The sequence below is a fragment of the Hypanus sabinus genome, chromosome 1 (assembly GCF_030144855.1).
Source record: "Hypanus sabinus isolate sHypSab1 chromosome 1, sHypSab1.hap1, whole genome shotgun sequence".
NCBI lineage: Eukaryota > Metazoa > Chordata > Chondrichthyes > Myliobatiformes > Dasyatidae > Hypanus > Hypanus sabinus.
This window is the reverse complement of record NC_082706.1, coordinates 104,538,394-104,561,865: the sequence shown is the minus strand read 5'-3', so window position 1 is coordinate 104,561,865 and position 23,472 is coordinate 104,538,394. Positions and strand designations below refer to the sequence as shown.

Sequence of the window (23,472 nt, the reverse complement as noted above, 5' to 3'; positions counted from 1 at the left end):
CACCACCACCCCTCCAACTGGCCTATTTAACATCAGTGAATCCTGGAACCCTCTTCTGTGTTCTGGCCATCAAGGAGACTGACACCATGGCCAGAACTCAGAGGCAGACAAGAGGATATTCTGAAAAAGTCCTTGAAGAAATGCAACATCCACACTGATCCTGGGAATATCCAGCCCAGAACAATTCAAAGTGGAAGAGATTTGGGGTGGTAGTGACAACCTCAATCCTGATTCAGAGCAGACAGAAACCCCACACAGTGGTAAAAGGAGCACACCACATCACAACCCACACCCCAACCCTAACAGCCACCTCTTGCCCATCTGTGGTCCCCACAATAGCCTCAGTCACCTCAGAACCTGCAGAATAGGAAGCAAATCAGCCTCATCCTGCCTAAGACGACACAATGCTCTGGCCATTGGTCTAATTAGTGCAGAGTAGCCTCCCAGCTCTGAGCCTGTGAGTCTTGGTTGATTAAGGCTAGATTGCTGCATACCACCTGGTCTTGCTGGCCTTGACAGATGTGTGAACCAGCACTTCCCATGTGCCCCTCACTTATCCAGTTATTCTGTACAAATTCACCGGCAACCAAGAGGTTCTTTCATGGTGAACCTGCCTGAACTCTAGTTTTCTGAGAGGCCTGAAAGGGATTTCATTGAAATGCGCCAGGCTCCCAGGGCCAGAACACTGTGTCGTCTTAGGCAAAGCCAGAGATGACTTGCTTCCACTCCACAACCATGGGATTGAGGCTGGTGTGAAAGCTAGGAATTCTGCTTTGGGGGTGTGGTTGCAGAGATCCGGGCCTAGAAGGCAAAGTTTCTAGACCAGGTGAAGAAGAATTTCTTCCCTCAGAGTGTCTTTGCAAGAGAGGCCTGAGAAGACAGCTACTGAATGTATTCAAGCTTGAGATAGGCCGAGAGTGTGGGTAAGCGGCAGGAAAGTGGAAATGAGGGCAAGACCATGGGTCTTATAAATGGCAGCACATATTCGGACTCGATGGCTTTCTCCTGCTCCTGTGCCATGTGTTCTTGACTGCCTCTAGTACCACTTGCTAGCTCACCTCCTGCAGTAATACATTATATTTAAACTTTAAGGGAGATTGTGAGACATTGAAGGTCCATTAAAGAGATTTGTAAATAGGTGGAGCCATGGTGTAAAGCTGAAGATCCCTGTGAATCCTACAGAACTTTACATTCCTCTCATACAGGGAGTGGGGGCCGAGGTAAAAATGATAAGACCTTGAGAAGTCCCATTGTTAATGGGCAAAGCAGCCTTCCATCATTCCACAGTAATTAACCAAGGTACAGACTCACCTAATTGGGGATCAGTACCCAGAGTACCGACAGCCACCATATCAAATGGCTTGGCATTTGACACTTCAACTGTCAAAATATCTTTCAAATGTTTGTTATTGTAACTGCCGAACCACTTCCTCTGGTAATTCATTCCATAGAACCACCATCCTCTGCATGAAGCAGCTTCTCCTTGGGTCCCTTTTCTGACGGTGATCCTCCTGGAATCTTAGGGTCCAAATTCCTTGGGACCTATACTCCTTGTTCATATCATGCAGTGCTAATTCCACTCTGCGAGTATTCCAAAATCTATCCGCTCTCACCTCAATCCTACGCACTCTAGTTTTTAATTTCCTTCCCTGAGAACAAGACAGTGTACGTTCACTGTACATATAGTGTAACCCTCATGATTTTATAAAGCCTTGTATGTTCACCCTCAGTCTCCCACACTTCAAGAGAAATTATCTTTATTTGTCCATTGTCGTGATGAGGCCACACTTAGGTTGGAAGAACAACACCTTTTATTCCATTTGTGTAGCCTCCAACCTGAAGGCGAGAACATCGATTTCTCGAACTACCGATAATGCCCCCCAAGCCTTCCTCTCCTCCATTTCCCATCCCCTTTTCCCTCTGTCACCTTATCGCCTCCGTCTGATGCTCCTGCCCCCTTTTCTTTCTTCCATGGCCTTCTGTCTCTTTCTCCAATCAGCTTCCCAGCTCTTTACCTCATCCCTCCCCTTCAGGTTTCACCCATCACCTTGTGTTTCTCTCTCCCCTCCTCCCATCTTTTAAATCTACTCCTTAGCTTTTCCTTCTCCAGTCCTGCTGAAGGGTTTTGGCCTGAAATGTCAACTGTGCTCTCCCTGCCAATTTCCTCAAGCGTTTTGTGTGTGTTGCTCAGATTTCCAGCATCTGCAGGGGGGAAGAAACAGGTGGGAAGAGGTTGTATGGGGCAGGAGCACCAGTGGCAGAGGGGCTGAGTGGTCTGTGTCAGCAGTGCAGTATTTGCTTCCTCCTCTCCAGGCAGCATGGAGTCTGTGGGCTCCGATCACTGACCCGTCCCGAATAAACCAGGCCATGAGGTTACTGAAAGCAGATAGTGAACTATGAATGCTTTGTTCAAAAATTAAGATAACATCAGTCAGGGGTTCGTTTAGTTTCACTTCTACATTCTATTTACAGGTTGGTATCAAACTCACTCTCCATCAGTTGGATATTCCACGGTGAGGTAGAAATCTTAGTGTTTAAAGTCTTCAGATTACTAGCATTGCAACCTGTTAGACTGCTCTGCATGAAGAGTTTTCTGGTGTGTCGAAGTGTGGTCCAGGGTTGGGCTGGTGCACATGGTGTGAGCACCCGGAGTCAGGTCTGTGCCGACAATCACACCTCCCATTGGGAAGATGCAGCATTCCAGCCCTTGTCAATGGATAAAGGATGCAGACAACATCTTCTCAGTGTGAATAAGCTCGACACGGGTTGTGTCCCCTGGCTGAGGTGTCTCACAACAGTATCAGTCTCAGAATGAGGGGATCAGCTGCTTTTGGCCTGATCCCCATATCCATCAACACCTGGACATCAAATACTGATGGAACGCAGCAGGCCAGGCAGCATCTATAGGAAGAAGCAGTCAACATTTCGGGCTGAGACTCTTCGTCAGGACTAACTGAAAGGAATGATACCATCTGGGTAGCCTCCAACCTGATGGCATGAACATTGACTTCTCTAATTTTTATTAATGCCCCCCTCTCCTCCTTACCCCATCCCTGATATATTTAGTTTCCCCCCTCTTTTTTTCCTTCTCTCTCTGCCCATCACGCTGCCTGTTCTCCATCTCCCTCTGGTGCTCCCCTCCCCCTTTCTTTCTCCCGAGGCCTCCCGTCCCATGATCCTTTCCCTTCTCCAGCTCTGTATCCCTTTTGCCAATCAACTTTCCAGCTCTCAGCTTCACCCCAACCCCTGCAGTCTTCTCCCATCATTTCACATTTCCTCCTTCCCCTCCTACTTTCAAATTCCTTACTATCTTTCCTTTCAGTTAGTCCTGACGGAGGGTCTCAGCCAGGAACGTCGACGGTGCTTCTCCCTATAGATGCTGCCTGGCCTGCTGCGTTCCTCCAGCATTTTATGTGTGTTGCTTGAATTTCCAGCATCTGCAGATTTCCTCGTGTCTACATCAATCGTGTTTCAAATCAACTCATCTTCCGTGGCCTTCGGAGGATGGAATCTCAGATTCTGTTGGGAGAAGAGGAGGAGGAAGAGAAATATCTCCCCTCAGTGCATGGTGACTCATCAGAACTCTCTCCCCAACGCTGCAGGGACACTTGGCGTTCATTCTAGATTGCTGGATAGATTTCTGATGGTGGAGCAGGTTTGAGATCTTGAATGGACCACTCCTGTTCCTAGTTCTTCATGACTATACTTCCCCCATGGTTGGCTGGGATAAAGGTGGTCACTGGTTAGAGAAGGACAATTGAGTTTTGCCTACCCAGCTCCCTTGAGCTGACCTCCACTGGGGAAGGGACTGCGAGGATATGCTGCAAGCCCACACACTACATCAGCAGAAGAACCCTGGCAGCACCCGATGTGGTGCCTCAGGGAAGAGTGGGCCGCTGTTGCTCAGATCCACAAGCAGCGACAGCAACTCCCACAGTAAACCCTGAGGTCACGTCAGAGCTGCAGAGAATAAATAGAAGCATCAGTAGACAGAAAGACATCTCCTGTTCTTTTAATGGCTTCACACCACCTCAAAGTAGTTTGCAGCCAATCAACCTCTTTTCAAAGTGCATCTACTGTCTGTGTACGGGGGGCTACTCTGACAGCACCTGCTGAAACCTGTGACTTGTATGGCAGCAGTTACAGGGCTGCATGTTCCCCTCCAGGATACAAACTTCCTGACTTATAAATATATAATTTGTCCTTCATCCTCACTGGTTCCAAACCCTGGTACTCCCTCCTATCGGCTCTGTGGGAGACCATCAACAGACAGACTAAACGTTCACCAGAAGGACCAAGTCTGATTTATACTTGTGCATCACATCTACGCTGTAGGGTGACATGTACCTCCGCAAAAAAGTAACTCACGTGTCACGGCGACGCAGACCACAACAACTGTGATTGGTCCACTTGGTAGCATCGCATTTCCGGTTGCTGATTCTCCGCCATGTCTGTAGGCTGTGCGTACACCAATGCGAAATAGATGAACCAAATCGTCAAATCTACCTGCCGACATCTGAAAATATTTGAAATGTATTTCCTTGTCCACGTCTCTCGCGAAGAAACTCAACACTGTGCCATAGAAACTCCACTACCAACAAGCGTTTTGGCGCACACCAACGCATGCTCGCTACGGCGTTCAGCAACGCAGAAGTGAAAATCAGGGTTACAGCGTAGCCCATACGCTCAAGTATAAATCAGCCTTTACATCTTCACCAGAAAAACCACATCTTCACCTGAAATATTATATCTTCATCAGAAGCACCACAGCTTCACCAATAGGACCACACCTTCACCAACAGGACCATCCCTTCACCAAAAATACCAGCCCCTCATCAAAAGAACTCCACCTTCACAAAAAGGCACCTCTTTCACCATAAGGACCCAGCCTTCACCAAAAGGAGCACATCTTCACCAATAGGACCACACCTTCACCAAAAGGAGCATACCTTCATGAATAGGACCAGTCCTTCATGAAGGATTATATTTCTATGGATAGGATTACACCTTCACCAGAAGGATTATGCAATCTTAAATAAGTTTGGATGATAAATGTTATCCTTCACAGACAGAGGATAAAGACAGTCACTATTAATATCAGGAATAAACACTGGGCCCAGATACAGGCTCAATAAACATTAAGAAATAGATGTTGCACATCCTTGCTTAAAATGACAACAGATGTAGAAGCTCAATGTTAAGAGTTAAAGGCAGATCTGCCTGGAATAGGTTGCTGACGTGGGCCCAAATCACAACCCAGGATGAATCAGAGCATCTGTTCACAAACAAAATCCACAGTGAACATCCAGAGCTTTATGTCACCTCTGTACACGCAAGACCTGGAATTTACCTCAGTCTGAATAAATATGGATGTGAAATCCATTCGGACTGTTTCATATCTGAAGCACTTTATAGATGAAAGAAAAAAAAACTAGCACAACTATACTCAAGTCTGTGTTCCCGATACACTGGCCCACTCCACTTCAGATGGATCCAGGGCCACTTTCACTCAAACTCTCAGCATCTCCTTTTTGTGCTGTTTTTCTAATATCTGGTATTTATTTAAAAGTACATCCAAAGTCATTAAGATTTGTAATGGAACAGCCTGGATGGGAGAAGGTTGCAGGTTACCAGTCTGAAGTTTAACTGTTCAAATATCAAGGAGTCAAACTTTAAAAAAGGAAGAGTCTGAGTGGGCAGGAGGAGGAGGGACTAACAAAGATGCTCACTGCTCCTGGAGTCCAATCTCTGCCTAACCAGAAAGCAATCCTCGGGCTGACATGATCCTCCAAAGTAACAAGCTGCAATTCCAATGCTCCTTCCTCCTCCTGGATGTTCTTTTAGTGGCACACATTGCAAAAAGGATATGAGCCAAGTGGATATTTGTAAGGGTAATACAATCCCAGCGTTTCGATTTGAGTCATAGCTCACTTATTCCAGCAAGGGAAAAAAAAATAGGTTCATCTTCTGAGCAAAGAGCAGGGCTGTAGGAATGTTTTCACATTCTACTATTACAAACCCAAGTGCTCTGTGAAAAATTTATTGGTCGTCTTGCAGATTTACTCTTACTCTCTCCGAGTTTTGTCATGTGATTTGGAATTTTGCAAATCAGACCCATATATGGAAGTGTAAGCTCTTCTCACTTGGCGTGGAGTGCCCTGCATTAGAGAGAGGTAGGCGGACTGGGCCTCACCATGGGTTTGTCAGATCTTGACATCACAACAGGATTCATAAGTGAAAGCAGAGATGGAACCTGTTGACAGGAAAAGGATTGTTGGGGAGGGGAAGAAAGGGAAAGAGACAAGCAGGAGAGGGGGGGGGAGAGGAATGGAGGACGAAAGAACTGACAAAGTCAGGGGAAAAGATGGGTCAGAGGGGAAGGAGTAACGGGGGGGGGGGGGGAGAGAGAGAGAGAGAGAGAGAGAGAGAGAGAGAGAGAGAGAGAGAGAGATAGGCCAAAAGGGAAAGAAGATACGTGAGCGAGAGAGATAGATAAGTCTGCCAGAATATGAAAGAACACTACATCCGAGAGAAAAACAAGAAGCCAATAATCACAGCAGGGGACAAGGAATGTAAAATACAGTCATTCAAAAATTAGTAATACACTAGGTTCATAGCTACAAGACATAGAGATAACTTATAACCAGCTCCGTTCAATTGGAACAAAAGCAGAAAATATATTTCAATGTCCAGCCTCTGCAGCCTTTTGTTTGTATCTTCTGCTGAATTTGCCCTCTTCCAAGCCCCTGAAGATTTCTCGTCATAACCTCAGACAAAGCAGTAGGAAGATCAACCCTGAACTGGGTCATAGAACTGAAGAATCTCACTCAGCCCCACCAAACATCCATCGGCAATCTTTACCTCAATTGACTGCCCAACTGTGTAACTAAAGGCTTAAATCACCAGATATACATAATCAGGTCAACATTTCTCATCCTCCATAATCCAACAATCCCTCTCTCCTTCCTCCTTCCCCACCAACCCAACACCTCCTCCTCCTCTCTCCCCCCCTCAAAAGCCCAACACACCCAACCTCTTCCCTCATCAGCAAACCAGCACTCTCCACCACCTCCTTCCCTCAATAATTCAAGCTCCTACCTTACCCTCCCTTCCTCAACAATCCAACACTCCCACTTCCCTCTCCTCCTCAACATGTCAACACCCTCCACCTTCTCCCTCCCTCTCTCAGTAATCCAACCCGGACCTTCCTCCGCTCTTCAACAATCCAACATCCCTACCTTCCCCTCCTCTCTCTCAATATCCCTATCCTTTCTCATCCCACCTCCCCTCCCCACAGTGATCCAACCCCTCCCTCCACCTGCTCCTCTCCAGATTCTCAATTTTTCAAACACTTTGCCCACCAAGTAACAACTTGCAAGAGATGCTTAGCCCACAAATCTGCCCACAGCTCTGGAGATCTTCAGTTCACGTGCTGCTGATCTCAGGTGAGAAGGCTTAGCGGATAGGAGATAGTCCCTGAGGAACTGAAGGCATGTCATACCGTCAGAGAGGTAGTACTGAAGGAGTGTCATACTTGGTAGTAGCTGAGGGGGCCAGTACTTTGTGAGGAGTGTCACACTGTCCTTTTAACTGAGATTCTAAAATGCAATTGCATCTGCTCTCGTGGGGACAGTGGCACTAGAGAGATTTACAAAATCAGGCAGGGGTTAAGACCCAGAAGAGATTACAGAGATAGTAAGAGGTGTAGGGTCCCAGAGCAGGTTATAGAATCAAGGACTGTGTAAGGACCAGAGGGGTTACAGACGTAGCGCCAGAGACAGTTAGAGTTAGGGTGGGGTATAAGGGCTGGATGGAGGTAGAGAGTCAGAGGGGGTTACAGAGATAGTGAGAGGGGTTATGGAGATGATGCAGGCTAAAGGGGCCAGAGATGTTACAGATTCAGTGGGAGTGTAAGGAGCTAGAAAAATTTGACAGCTTTAACATGAGATGGAACAACGTAGGAGTGAAGGGTACCAAAATGAATAATTAATGAACTGGATCAAATGAAAAATGAATGCAGTAATCTGGACTGAAAAGTTTGTTAGAATTTCCATTAAAAGTGCAAAACCCTGAGCTGAGTCTGTCTACACTCTGCAGGTGGACACATCCACCAGACAATGTTCGGTAATATCTTTCAGACGGTCCACAAGGAGTTGTAGCAGAAACGGGTGAAACAGACAGGCTGGAGAGTAGGGTCCGAGCTTACACCCTGTACCTACTGACAGGAACCCCAGAGCAAATCAGGAGCAGCTCAAATCACAGCTGTCAGGAGTAACACTGCCCCACTCATAAAGTGATCTGGAAACCCCGGCTGGTGTCACTGAGCAATAAAACAGACAGAGCTGTACACTAATGCACAACTCGAGCTCAGACTGCACACTGCCAATCAGATGGTGGCAGCTACCTCTCAGTTACACTCATAGTGCAACATCCACCACAACCTCACTGTCACTGTACTACACCTATTGAGATACAGTTGGTGCTTCCAGTCCTTCGAGCCATCACACCTAGCAATCCCCTGATTTAATCCTGGCCTAATCACGGGACAACTTACAACAAACCTATTAACCTACTAACCGGTCCGTCTTTGGACTGTGGGAGGAAACCGGAGCACCCAGAGGAAACCCACGCAGTCACGGGCAGCAGTGAGAATTGAACCCTGGTCGCCTGCACTGTACAGTGCTGTGCTAACCACTACGCGGCTGTGCCACCCCTACTCGGGCATTGCACAGCTGGGCAAGAAGGATTGGAGGGAGCTATCGGAGGAATGTCCGAGGTTAAGAAGAAGTAGTCTGCCAGTCTCAGCACCTCTGGCACTTCCCGATGCCGCAGTGAGGAACTCCATTCTCTAGACCGAGACCTGGCAAGATGACTGAGCTAATTCCATTCCTTAGCAGATACTAGAAATATGATTTTCATGGCATTAGAAGTCCATGAGGAATATAAGGAGCAGTAGTGACTGCTGTACATTGCCTTTCTTTGTCTTGTCAAACACAGACAGACCCGCTGCAGTTTCCACAAAAGCCAAGTCAAGGCTCGGACCCTTCTCTCTATCGACCTCATTGCCGTACCTGATCCCACCTTCAGCCAGCTTCCTAACGGACAGGCTAAGAGGGAGGTGGTGCAACCTTTACCTCCATAACCGGGCCCAATCAGCACTGAACATTGTTGACCCCTTAACTTGGTGCAGAGGCGAATGATCCCTAAACAAAACATCCTGAGTTAGTGTTACACAGCACTGAAACAGGCTTTCAGCCCACCTAGCCCATGCTGGCCTGGTTTTCTACCAGCACCTGGATCATAGTTCCCCATACCTCTCTCATCCATGTACCTATCCAAACTTCTCTAAAATGTTCTGTCTACAAGTTCTAAATTCTCTACAATTGAACCCACATCTACCTTTCTACTTGGTTCTACTTAGTTTCACACACACCATCCTCTGAGTTCCCTCACAGATTCCTCTTAAATAGTTCAACTTTCAGACTAAGCCTGTGACTTAGTTCTCATCTCATCTAACCTGAGGGGGAGAAAAACTGGATTCAGCTTGTCTTTACACCTCATAAAGACTGAAATCCTTTCGTAAGATGTCCCAGCACACAAACAGACAGCCCCGACACTGCTGCAAATCAATGCCCATTCCCCCAGCACCTTTCCGCAGCACAGCCTTTGATTGCCAGAGGCAAGATCTTTGTGAAGGCCAAGACCTGAAAATCCTGCACCTTTCACTCTCCCGTGTGTTTCTGACCTCCTCATTTGCACGTTAGCTTAGGACCTCCCAGCTCATCTTAACTCTCACCCTGTTGATTACCAGAAACCTGGTGGGACAGGACAATATTTCATTGTACCAAAGGCACAGAGTACAAACTCACTCTCATTACCCAGTCTCCTCTCCCACAAACTAGAACTGCATACTAGTGCATGACCCAATCTCGGACTGCACAGCAGTAACCAGACCACAGCAGCTGCCTCTTCCCTCTGTGCCGATAGAGTAACTGCTTGACTCCAGAAAAAACTTGCCCGGCAGCCTTGCCTTCAACCCTTCTTGCGATTAAGACTAGTGTACTCATTGCCTTCCTTTTTCCGTACAGCACCTGCTTGCTAACTTTCAGTAACTTGTATAGGGACACAGAGACCATCTCAGCACCTTTTAATCTCCCACAGTTTAATAATATTCTGCTGTTTTAAATATTTTCCACCTGTCGAATGTCTTGCATTTTCCAGCATTGTACTCTATTAGCCAGATCCTTATCCAATCACCTGAAAGCTTCTCTGCACTCTCCTCATGTAGCATAATCACTTCACTCAAGTCATTTGTCTGGATGATGACGGATGTTGAGGGACACCAGTGTACAGTATCAATCACAACAACGTTGCTCAGATCAACTAAATATTCTAGTCTTTCTCGGCATTTAACCACACAGGCAGATCCCAGGTTACAACAGGGTTCTGTTCCTGAGAAGTGTTAGTAAGCTGGAAATGAACAGAAGCACTGCTTGGGAGAGGATCACAGATACAACCATGATGGGAGAGCAAGCAGGAATGGGAAGGGCAGCCACCAGCCAGCCTCACTGTCCTCAGCTCCACCCAGCCCCCGACTGTTGTTGCTCGGGGTGGGAATGCCCTATTCTCACCGAGCAGAAACACATAACATAGAACGTTACAGGCCCTTCGGCCCACAATGCTGTGATGACCATGTAACCTACTCTAGACACGCCCTAGATTTTCCCTAGCACATAGCCCTCTATTTTCCTAAGCTCCATGTACCTATCTAAGAGGCTCTTAAAAGACCCTGTTGTATCTGCTTTCCCCACCGTCGTCAGCAGTGCATTCCACGCACCCACCACTCTCTGTGTAAAAATCTTACCCCTGACATCCCCTCAGTACCTATCTCCAAGCACCTTAAAACTGTGCTCTCTCGTGTTAGCCATTTCAGCCCTGGGACTATCCACACGATCAAAGCCCCTCATCATCTCATACACCTCTGTCAGGTAACCTCTCATCCTCCGTTGCTCCAAGGAGAAAAGGCTGAGTACACTCAACCTATTCTCATAAGGTACACCCTCCAATCCAGGCAACAGCCTTGTAAATCTCCTCTGCGGATGCCTGCAGAAATCAAACCCCAACCATACAGTTGGTCTCGCAAGGGGTCCATAACTCTGAAAGGACCTGTACCTCCACATGGGAGAAAGGTCCTCCTTGGTCGTAGAATTTTATTTGTGTAACTTGGTACTCTAGCAGAGTGATTTGGTATCAGTAATGCTGGGCACATCAGAGTCTGAGCCTGAAGAAGCACTGCCCTGAAAGATCTCCACCAAAAGCTACGGCGGACGTGGAGACTGTTTGATGAGCAAAGTCCTTGGGAAGATTAAACTACATCAGGGAGCTGGACTTTCATTCTAAGGGCTAAGGCACAGTCAGCCTGCTTTTAGAAAGGAAAACAAAGACATAAAATTCAGCAGGTTTAGTATTCTTATCAAAGGGTCAGAACCCAGCTTTTCTGGTATCAACTCATTTCTTTCAGTGAAGTTGTTGAGGGATAACTATTGACATCAAGACACGGTTTCACATTCAGATTCAGTTATCAAATATACATGGAAGCACACAGTGAAATGCATCGTTTGCATTAGACCATAAGACATAGGAGCAGAATTAGGCCATTCAGCCCATCGAGTCTGCTCTGCTATTCCCATCATGGCTGATCCCAGACTCCACTTAACACCCATACACCTGTCTTCTCGCCATATCCTTTGATGCCTTGACCAATCAGGAAACGATCCATTTCTGCCTCCACCGCAGTCTGTGGCAGAGCTTTCCACTCTCTGGCTAAAAAAATTCCTCCTTTCCTCTGTTATAAAGGTTTACCCCTCAATTTTGAGGCTGTGCCTTCTAGTTCTGGATACCCCCACCATAGGAAACATCCTCTCCACATCCACCCCATCTATCTAGTCCTTTCAACAACTGGTAGGATTCAATGAAATGACTCTGTATTTTTCTAAATTCCAGTGAGTTCAGGCCCAAAGCTGCCAAACGCTCCTCATATATTAACCCCTTCATTCCCAGAATCATCCTCATAAACCTCCTCTTGACTCTTTCCAATGACAATATATCCTTTTTGAGATATGGGGCCCAAAACTGTTGACAATATTCCAAGTCTTATAAAGGCTCAGCATTATCTCCTTGCTTTTATATTCCCCTGGAAATAAATGCCAACATTGCATTTGCCTTCTTTACCACAGATTCAACCCGTAAATTAACCTTCTGGGAGTCTTGCATAAGGACCCCTAAGTCCCTCCGCACATCTAATGTTTGAACATTCTCCCCATGTAGATAATATTTTATACTATTGTTCCATTTACCAAAATGCATTATCATACATTTCCCAATATTGTATTCCATCTGCCACTTTTTTTTTAACCTAGTCTTCCAATCTGTCCAAGTCCTACTGCAATTGCATTGCTTCCTCAGCACTACCTACCCCTCCACCTATCTTCGTATCATCTGCAAAGCCATCAATTCCTTTATCCAAATCATTGACAAACAATGTGAAAAGCAGCGGTCCCAATACTGACCCCTGAGGTACACCACCAATATCTTTCCAGTAATACCATAGGATTTTATCTTGTTAGCAGCCTCATGTGTGGCAGCTTATCAAATGCCTTCTGAAAATCCAAGTAAATGACATCCACTGCCTCTCCTTTGTCCACTCCGCTTGTTACTTCCTCGAAGAACTCTAACAATTTTGTCAAGTAATATTTCCCTTCACAGAAACCATGTGACTTTGACTTATTTTATCATTAGTCTCCAAGAACCTTGAAACTTCATCCCTATAATAGACTCCAACACTTTCCCAACCACTGGAGTTAGGCTAACTGGCCTATAATGTCCTTTCCTTTGTCTTCCTCCATTCTTCAAGAGTGCAGTGACATTTGCAAACTTCCAGTCCTCCAGGACCATGCCAGAATTAAGTGATTCTTTTAAGATTATGACCAATGCATCTGTTAACTCTTCAGCAAACCTCTCTCAAGACTCTGGGATGTTGTCCATCTGGTCCAGGTGACTTATCCACCTTTCAATTTGCCCAGCACTTTTTCCTTTGTAATAACAATGGTACTCACTCATGCTCCCTGACACTCACAGACCCCTGGCACACTACTGGTGTCTTACACAGTGAGGACAGATGCAAAGTACCCATTAAGTTCATCTGCCATTTATTTGTCCCCCATTAGTACATCACCAGCATAATTTTCTTGTGATCCAATATCAACTCTTTTACTCTTTATATAAATGAAAAAAAACTTTTGGTATCCTGCTTTATATTATTGGCTAGTCTGTCCTCGTATTTCATCTTTTCCCTTCTTATAGCTTTTTTAGCTGCATTTTGTTAGATTTTAAAAGCTTCCCAATCATCCAGCTTCCCACTCACCTTTACTAACTTATTTGCCCCTTCCTTGGCTTTTATGTAGTCCTTAGCTTCCCCTGTCACCCACAGTTGCCTATCTGACATTTGACAATTTCTCCCTCTGTGGGACATGTCTATTGTCCACCTTGTAAGCTATTCCCAGAAACTTCAGCCACCTGTATTCTGCGGTCATCCCCGCCAGTATCCTCCTCCAATCCACCTGGGCAAGCTCCTCTCTCATGCCTCTGTAATTCCCTTTATTCCATTGTGATGCTGATATATCTGACATGTGCTTCTCCCTCTCAAACTGCAGAATGAATTCAATCTTATTATAATCGCTGCCTCCTAAGGGTTCCTTTACGCTAAGCTCCCTAATATCTGGGTTATTACACAACACCCGATCTAAGATAGCCTTTCCCCAAGTAGGCTCAAGCACAAGCTGCTCTAAACAACCATCTCGCAGGCTTTCAACAAATTCCCTCTCTTGTGATCGGATACCAACAATGATTTTCCCAATCCCCTTGCATATTGAAGACCCCCATTAGAATTGTGAAATTACCCTTATTACTTACCCTTTTCAGCTCCATTTGCAATCTCAACACCACATCTTGGCTACTATTTGGAGGCCTATATATGATTCCCATAATGTTTTTTTAACCCTTGCAATTTCTTAACACCACCCATAAAGATTCAATATTTTCTGACCCTATGTCACATCTTTCTAAAGATGTGATTCCGTCTCTTACTAACAGAGCCACACCACCGCCTATGCCTTCCTGCCTCTCCTTTCAATACAAAGTATATCCTTTGATGTTAAGCTCCCAAATATGGCCCTCTTTCAGTCATGACTCAGTGATGCCCACAAAGTCATATCGACCAATCAGTAATTGTGCCACAAGTTCTTCCACCTTATGCTACACACATTCAAATACAGCACCGTCAGTCCTGCACCCTTTGCTCTTTTGAATTTTGCCTCTATGATACAATTGAACTCTTCGCTCTGTCTGCATTTGACCCTGGCTCTGGCTTGCCATTAACAACCAATGCAACCCAAAGGTGCGCAGAGGCAGCGCACAAGTGTCACTACATATTCAGACACCAACACATGCACGCCAGCCAAGTTCACAGAGCAACACTAGCAATGGGAGAACAGCAGCAGCAAGACAAGTCCCGTCCCTCCTTCACACCCATGCAACGCCCACACGGACACACAAGTAAAATTCCATTATTCCTCCAGCCAGAGGACCCATTCAAATGATTACACTTCTCAACTGTTCAGCCCCACAACAGCGTGGATTCCTTCACTGCCCACCCCACAACGACTTTCCCCAACATGTGACACTCTCTCAGTACTGCCCTGCCGCAGTGTGACACTCCCTCAGTATTGCCCCTCCCGCACTGCTCCTCCCACAGATTGGATATTGGTCTGGATAGTCCACCAAAGATCTCATACATGGCTCCGTCACAGGGTAGGGGTAGAAATATCCCTCTTGGCCTGTCACAGTCTGAAGAAATAATACGCGACTTTGTCCATTGCAAGTGTGAAATCCTGTTGTTAAAAGCCAGGGTAGGCCAGGTCTAGATTGGTAGGCGAGCCAGGATATTGCTGTTGGTGTGTTTGCTCGGGGTTGGGTGGGAACCCCCAGGCCCCTCAAAGACCAGTTATGCTGCACTTTGCCAGATCCGGTGAAAGGCCCCTTAACAAGTCTGTCCAATGGGCTGAGAAGGCAATTAAAGCAGAGAAGTTGAATTTAGGTCGTCAGATGAGCAGGGGAGAAAGAGGGAGAGTGAAGGAAAGAGGGAGCGTGAAGAAGCTGATTGAAAGATAAAGCAACATATATGAAGAACGTTTAACATTTTTGGAAGTCTGTGAGAGAAGTTCAGAAAGTGCAATAAGCTGAACTGTTGAAATCATTCCATCTCTGGCCTTGCTCAGCAATTATCACATTTCAAAAACAGTTTTGCTCTGTTAATTAGTGGTCACAGTCTCTGCTGTTTGTTTACTTGACAGCGCACTCCATTTCCACATGTTTTCATACTGCATGGAGGATGGAGTTAGGAAAACATAATGGGCAAACAAAAAATATAAAGCCTCAGAGTCACGGAGCACTGCAGCAGAGAAACAGGCCCTTCTGCCCATCCAATCCATGCTGAGCTGTTATTCTGCCTAGTCCCATAACGGACCATAATCCCCTATACCCCTATCATCTACGTAGCTGTCCCAAATTTCTCCTAAATTTTGAAATTGAACCAGCATCCATTCACCCTCTGAGTGAAGACCTCAGGTTCCCTGAAATATTTCATCTTTCACCCTTAACTATGACCTCTAGTTCTAGTCTCACCCAACCTCAGTAGAAAACGTCTGCCCGCATTTACCCTATCTATATGCCTCAATCTTCTATTAAATTTCCCCACATTCTTCTGCAATCCTAATCTATTCAACCTCTTCCTATAACTCGGGTCTTCAAGACCTGGCAATATCCTTGTAAAATTTCTCTGTACTTCTTCAATCTTATATGTTTCCTGTAGGTAGGTGGCCAAGACTGCACACAATACTCCAATTTAGGCCTCACCAATGTCTCATACAGCTTCAACATCTCAACTCCTGTATTCAGTACTTTGATTTATGAAGGCCAATGTGCCAAGTGCTCTCTTTATGTCCTTGTGTACCTGTGATGCCACTTTCAAGGGAGTATAGGTCTGTGTTTCCTCTGTTCTACTGCACTTCTCAGTAACTTAGTCCTACTATCCTGGTTTGTCCTCCCAAAGTGCAACAGCTCATTTGTCTGCATTAAATTCTATTCGCTATTTTTCAGCCATTGTCCAGCTGGTCCAGATCTTGCTGCAAGCTTTGATAGCCTTCCTCATTGTCCACTAGCCCCCCAATGCTGGAATCTGGAGCAAACAAGGAATTGTCAGCTTGTTGAAATTATGTCGATACCCTGCATCAGGTTCCAACCCAAAGCATCGACAATTCCTTTTCTCCAAGAGATGCTGCTCGGCCCAATAAGTTCTTTCAGCAGGTTGTTTGTTGAAGTGAGGGAAGTTTTGGTACAAATGCAGCAGTGGGCTTTGCAAATTCACAATTCATGCAAGACGGAGATAATTCACATTTTTAATAACTGCATATAGGTTACAAGAAAAACCTTTAGCTGAGAGAGAGAATGGGAGGAAGTGACGAGAAAGAGAGGGAGAGGAGGAGATGGGAAGAGGAGAGGGAGGAGCGGGGAGAGAGAGAAGCAATGAGACAGACTTCGAAGGGAGGTGTAAAGAAACAGATTGATATAAGAAGAGGCATAGGGAGATAGAGAGAAAGAAAGAGAAGATGGAAGAGATTGACATGGAGACAGAAAGAGAAGTGGAAATAAGATAGAGAGAACAGATACAGAGATAGAGAGAAAAATAGAAAAGAGGCAGAGAGAGTGTGACAGGGAAAGAGACAAAAAGAGAAATAGAAAGTTAGTGACAAGGAATAAGTTAAAGAAAGAATGAAAAAGTGGAGTAGGCAGAAGGAGAAAACCAGAGAAAAGAAATGGATAGACTGAGAGATAATGAAATAATGACATAGGCAGTGAGTGAGCAAGTGAGAGAGAACGAGTGAGTGAGAGAGAGAGAGAGAGAGAGAGAGAATGAGAGAGAGAGAGGTGAGAGGAGGATTTGACAGCCCACAGGTTTTGGGGCACATTGAAATAAAAAAACAAATATGTTTGGGGGTCAGTGTTGGACCAAATGGGAATTTGTGGTATGTTAGATTATAGGGGTGAATATCTGAGCCAACTATCATGACCACGGCTGTGGACTGGGTCATAATTAAGGAAGAGCCCATTGTACTTCCCTGGACAATGAAGACACAGAAATGTAAAGTGAAGTATAAGCCAGCAGTGAGTGAAAGGGCCTGATTAAGCCCACAGCCTGTTCTTTCTGGGTGATGTTTGTGAACTTCTGTTCCAGCTGGTGGGCATTGAACACTGTACCAATGATTACTGGGACTTACAGTTATTCTAGAAACAGGAAATATACCAGATCTAAGGCAGAACAAAAAGACTCAGTTGATTACAATAAAAGATAGAAGATTCCTATGGTGGTATTTTGAAGCACTAAAAGATGTGAAAGGTGTGAAGGGAGCTATTTGTCCTATCATGTAAGCTAACTTCCTTGATCAGCCTTTATTCCCATCCCAACTCCCGCCTCTTTTTCTTACCCATTACCTTTGTTTAAAAAGCTCCCATAGCCTCTATTCCACGGCAGCATGGCCCAGATCACAACTTGTAGAGCAAACAATCAAGGACATCAGCCACACACACAAGATGCTGGAGGAACTCAGCAGGACAATCAGCCATCCTTCTCCATTCAGGCAGAAAACACAAAAGCATGTACTTCCAGCTTCAAGGACAGCTTCTAAACCACTGTTCATAGACTCTTGTTTTGCCGTCTCACTCACTAAAAGATGAACCTTGAACTTCGAGCTCCCAATCAACCTCACTTAATTTGTCTCACTGCTCTGTACTTTCTCTGTGTATGCAACACTATATTCTGTGCTGTTTTATTTTAAGCATCTCAGTGTAATTATGTATGGTACTTTCTGCATGAATGGCATGCAAAAGCTTTTCACTGTATCTTCATCAGGGCTATAGGCTTAATCAGGCCCTTTATAACGAACTAATAACATTACCTTCTCCTGCTCCACTTGTTAATTTCTCTCACTTCATACCTGGTGGTTCACCCATCCTCCATTAAATGTCAAGGGGAACAATCCCAGACCCCCAGATTTTCTAAAGCCCTACCTCTGGAATGCTCCTCAAAATATCCCTTAACCTCTCTCTAAGTTTTAAAGAACCTTCCCTTAATTTGGTGCCAAAATTAGCCACAGAAAAGCAGCTAATGCCCATCCAATGATTTATATAAAGTATAAAAATACCGAAGGCCGGGCATTTGAGAATTATGTGTGCTTTCCGTTTACTTGGACAAACTTTGGTACAATGTAACTAGTTCCAAAACTCACTTATGGCAAAGAGCTGATAAGACGCAAGAAGTAATTACTGCATCCCTTATAGAATTTTTGTTGAAGTGCTCTGCTGTGCTTCAGTTTGTCAAACTTCAGATAACAAAGTTGCGACTGTGATTAAACTGGAAAGGGTACAAAAAAATTTACAAGGCTATTATCAGGGGTGACTTTATTGAGGTTTATGAGATCATGAGAGATGTAAATAAGCTGAATGGCCAATTTTTCTCTCAGGATAGGGGAGTCTAAAACTAGAGGGCAAAAGTTTAAAGTGGGAGGGGAAAGATTTAAAATAAATTTGAGTTGCATCTTTTCCACAAAGGGAGTAGTGGGTTTATTGAACGAGCTGCCAGGAGAAGTGGCAGAAGTGGGTACAATTATATCATTTAAAAGACATTTGGACAGGTACGTGGATAAGAAAGGTCTAGGCAGGGGTGGCCAACCTTTTACATTCCATGCGTCGATTTTTTCATGCACAAGTTCTATATTAACATATTTTTACAAGATTTGAATGGGGGTACAAGAGTTGTATGGCGCAACTGAACTCGTGCATGAAAAAACTGATGCATGGAATGTAAAAGGTTGGCCACCCCTGGGTCTAGAGGGCTACAGGTCTAATGCAGGCAAATGGGACGAACTCCGTTTGGAAACTTGGTAAGAATAGATAAGTTGGACCAAATGTCCTATTATGCCATATATCTTTACAATCGTAATGACTGAATGAAGTGGCTGCTTCTCCCCCATTTACAGCCTCTCAGCTCACTCTCGCAGAGCTGTTAAACAGCCAACCCTGCCACCACACTGCTACATGTTTACACATCCTTGCCAGTAGGCGATGCATTACAAAAAACACAAAATGGTTTAGAAGCCAATCAAAACATCAAATTTGTCTTTGATGTACTTCAAAACAGATGTTGATTAGCAGATCCTTAATCAGAAATGAGAGGAGGACTAATATCCTTGCACTAACCACAGCAAAGTCTACACTGGTATTCCTGACGATTTTAGCTCTGAAGTTTTTTGCTTATATTTATCAAACAGTCCAGGGAAATTGGTAACATATGGTCAAGAGCCCTTGGCTAACCTTCTGTCACAATGTCTTTACTGCATGCCTTCTAATAAGCTGGTCCATAACTAGCAGATACCTGTCTTAGGTATCTTCATGGGACCTAAGTATTGCCAGCAGAACTAACATTTATTGTCCACCCATGCCATTGTTGAGAAGGTTGGGGTGAGCCACCTTATTGAAATATTGAAGTCTCTCTGGTGAAGGTGTTCCCACAATGGTGTTAGGGAGGGAGTTCCGGGTTGTAGACCCAGTGATGAAGAAGGACCCGTGATCTATTTAAGTCAGGACAGTTTGCCAACTTGAGGGAAGCCTACGGGTGATGGTGTTTGCCTGCACCAGATTGGGCTAAAAGATCTTACACACTGGCAACAAGCCCCTGCTGCCAGGGGTGGTCTCATACTGTAAATCTGGACTGGGCCCTATTCAGATTCAAAGACTTTGAAGCGTGAAATGTTCCAGGAGTTAGAGTGACAGAGACAGACAGAGAGACAGAGAGAGAGAGAGAGACAGTATAGTACTTACTCACTTGAACACGTAGTAGTACCTCAGTAACTCCCATGTTATAGATATCATGGGGTAAGCAGTGCAAGATGTTATCAGATATTGTCTGTTAGCTGTTGGAGGGATGACTGCCTAGTTTTATGTTTTAATGCAAACATTCCGCAGCTGTGTTATCTATCAGTGTTGAATGAACTCAGCCCATCCACCATGCCAGTATTGTGTTCTGAACAGATCCACCAAACTCATGGAAAGCTCAATTCCCTGCAAGAAAGATAGGAGAACCGCAGCCAGTTTGTTGCAGGGGGAATAACCACTCCTCACCACCACCACCACCCTCCCTCGGTACAAAAGAAAAAGTCAATGTTGGTTTAAGTTTGGTCCACACAACTTCTGCTCTCTAATGGGAAAGGACCGAGACCTCAAATATTTCCTCTTGACACTCCGCCATCATCTGGTTTCCCTGCCACATTCTGCACTGTGCCAGGTCTCGCTAACTTCAGGGTGTTACACTTTGAGACGCACAGGCCACATCTACTGAAGATCTTGGCTTTTAACAATGTTTCCTCACTGCAGTTCAGTAGCTTGACAGTTTGATTCAGCACACCAAGACAGCAGAGCCCGTGACTGGGATCCAGCTCCTCATCCCCCTGTAGACATCCATGTCACTCACTGCCAGCTCAGACTGGCTCCAATTCAATGCCACAAAACTGCCCAGCAGCTAAAAACAGATGAAACTACCAACGAAGCATCACAGAGATCACAGCCCACTGGCCCACCGCAGAAGTGGTCATGTGACCCTCTCGGCTAAACCCCATTAATAATTAAACTAGGAACAACAATCTTCTTTGGACCTCAGTATTTGAGAGGCTTGACAGAGATGATCTCTGAGCTTGGAATATAGACTGTGAAACAATTGAAGTAATGTGGACTGCTAGACTCTTGTCCAGGAATCTGACAAGGTCCCCCCTGTAGGCTAGTCCAGAAGACGATTCTACATGGGATCCAGCACGAGCGAGCCAACGGGAGGCAAAACTTAGCTTGGTGGTGGGAGTCAGAGTGGCAGTGGAGAGGTACTTTTCAAATGAGAGCCCTGTAATCAGTGGTGTGTCACAGGGACTGGTGGTAGGTCTTCTATTGTTCAGCATCTGTGTTAACAATTCCGATGAGAACATTTAGATGAATTGGGAGGGTTAGTAAGATTCCAGATGACACTAAAATTAAGGGTATACTCAACGGTGAAGAAGGTTTCTAAGGTTACATCAGGAAATAGATCAAATGAGAAAGTGAACCAGAGAATGGAATGGAATTAAACCCAGACAAGCGTGAAGTCTTGCATTTACTATTTTAACACTGCAAGACTTGTACAGCAAAAGGCAAGGCCCTGGAGAACATCGGAGAACAGAGCTGGGGTACAGTACATAGTTCCTTGAAAGTAATGACTTGAAGGTAGACAGGGTGGATCTGACACACCTGCCTTCGTTGGCGAAAGCACGGAGTACAAGAGTTGGGATGTCATGTTACAACTGTACAAGATGCTGGTGAGATCGCAGTTGAAGTATCATGTGCAATTCTGGTCACCTAGCTTTAGAAAAGGTGTGTTTAAGTTGGAAAGGATGCAGAAAAGCTTCACAAGGAGCGGAGGGCTTTAGTTGTAAAGAGAGGCTGATAGGCTGGGAGTGTGTTCCAGGAAATGAAGGGAGCTGAGAGGCGACCTTATAGAGGTTTATAAAATCATGAGGGTCATGGATAAAAGTCAGTCTTTTTCCCTGGGGTGGGGGAGTATAAAGCTAGCTGGCATAGCTTTCGGGTGAGAGGATAAAATTTAAGGGAACCTGATGGACAACTTTTTCCACACAAAATGTGTGGAAGGAGCTGCCAGAGGAAGTGGCAGATGTGGGTACAATTACAACATTTACAAAGCATGCACATGGATAGCAGAGGATTGGAAGGATATGGACCAAATGCAGGCACGTAAATGGGAAAACACAAATGGGAGTAGGTCAGTACGAACAAGCTGGGCTGAAGGGCCTGATCCTGTGCTATACAACTCTAAGAGGGTGAGGACACTGAGACTGAGCCCAGCAGCTTACTCCGTTCTCCCACTCCCAGAGTTGGTGTGGCAGCTGGATCAGACCACAGCTGCGTGGGCTAACAGCTGCAAAGAATCAGAACTTCTGAAAGACGAGCTAAATTATACGCATCCACAAGCAAAGTAGAAGGTAGACCTCCTGCCCAAGAAGAAAGCTGTAGGAATCTGGTAATTGAGGGTAGGGTTTAACAGTGGGTTAGCAATGTAAAAGGCTTGTGTTTTACCCAGTGCGGCTTTCATTAGGCTATATGTCTACTTGATCTGCACTTCTGAGCATATGAAAGACTCACCACAGCAGTTCAGAGGCAGGCGGGGACAAGCAGTGAACTCTCCAATTGCTTTTATATCCTGGGGTACATTACAAGCTTAACTCCTGCAAGACAGCACACATGATCGGGAAGCTGGTGCACCAGCTGAGCTCTCCCCTCTGTGTAACTGTTGTTCATGCTGTTGATAAAGGAAATCAATCGGTGTCACTATATCAGTAGAGGTGAACGATTACAAATCTAGGGCAAGAACCACTAGGAGACAAGTCTGACCAAATAAACAGAGGACTTTCCATCAGGATAAATACTCCCATAGTTTGCTAATACACAACATTGCTTCGTCATCTCACGCATCCTGAACTTTACAATATCCCCTCTAACACATTCACTGTCCTGGGGTTAACCAAGTAACCTGCACAAACAGCAACCCTCTCCAGATATTTACCTGTTACCTGGCCCCAAAGATGCAGAGCTGGAAATCTCTTCCAGCTGGAAATTTAATTCTCAAATGTTCAGAGAACTTGAGGCACAAGCCAGTACAAAGGGGTAAAGTTTGCTGAATGTCGTTGGCCAAATCAAAGGTGGTGGTGAATCAGCACATAGAGAGAATGAAAATCTAGTTGAGTGGTGCTGCAACAGCCATCTCTCACGCAGTGTCGGCAAGATCAAGGAGCTGATTATTGACTACAGGAGGAGGAAATCAGAGATCCAGGAACCAGTCCTCATTGGGTGATTAAAGGTGGAGAGGGTCAGCAACTTTAAATTGCTCTGTGTTTTCATTTCAGAGGACCTATTCTGGTCCAAGCACATAATTGCAATTATGAAGAAGTACGTCAGCATCTCTACTTCCTTAGGAGTTTGTGAAGATTCAGCATGATTTCTAATACTTTGATAAACTTCTATAGATGTGTGGTGGAGATTATACTGACAGGTTGCAGTTCAGCCTGGTAAGGAAACACCAATACCCTTAAACGGAAAATCATACATAAAGTAGTGGACACAGCCCAGTCTATCACAGGTAAAACCCTCCCCACCATTGAGCACATCTACACTGAGCACTGGCACTGTCGCAGGAAAGCAGAATCCATTATAGGGACCCCCACCGCCCAGGTCGTGCTCTCTTCTCACTGCTGCCATCAGGAAGAA

At 45.2% G+C, this 23,472-nt stretch overlaps 1 protein-coding gene across 1 annotated transcript in view; it reads right to left on the bottom strand.

Annotated features, from left to right (window-relative positions):
• rspo2 (R-spondin 2) overlaps positions 1-23,472 on the bottom strand; it is an 88,374-nt gene that overhangs the window by 823 nt on the left and 64,079 nt on the right. The gene's annotated exons all lie outside the window — the stretch shown is intronic.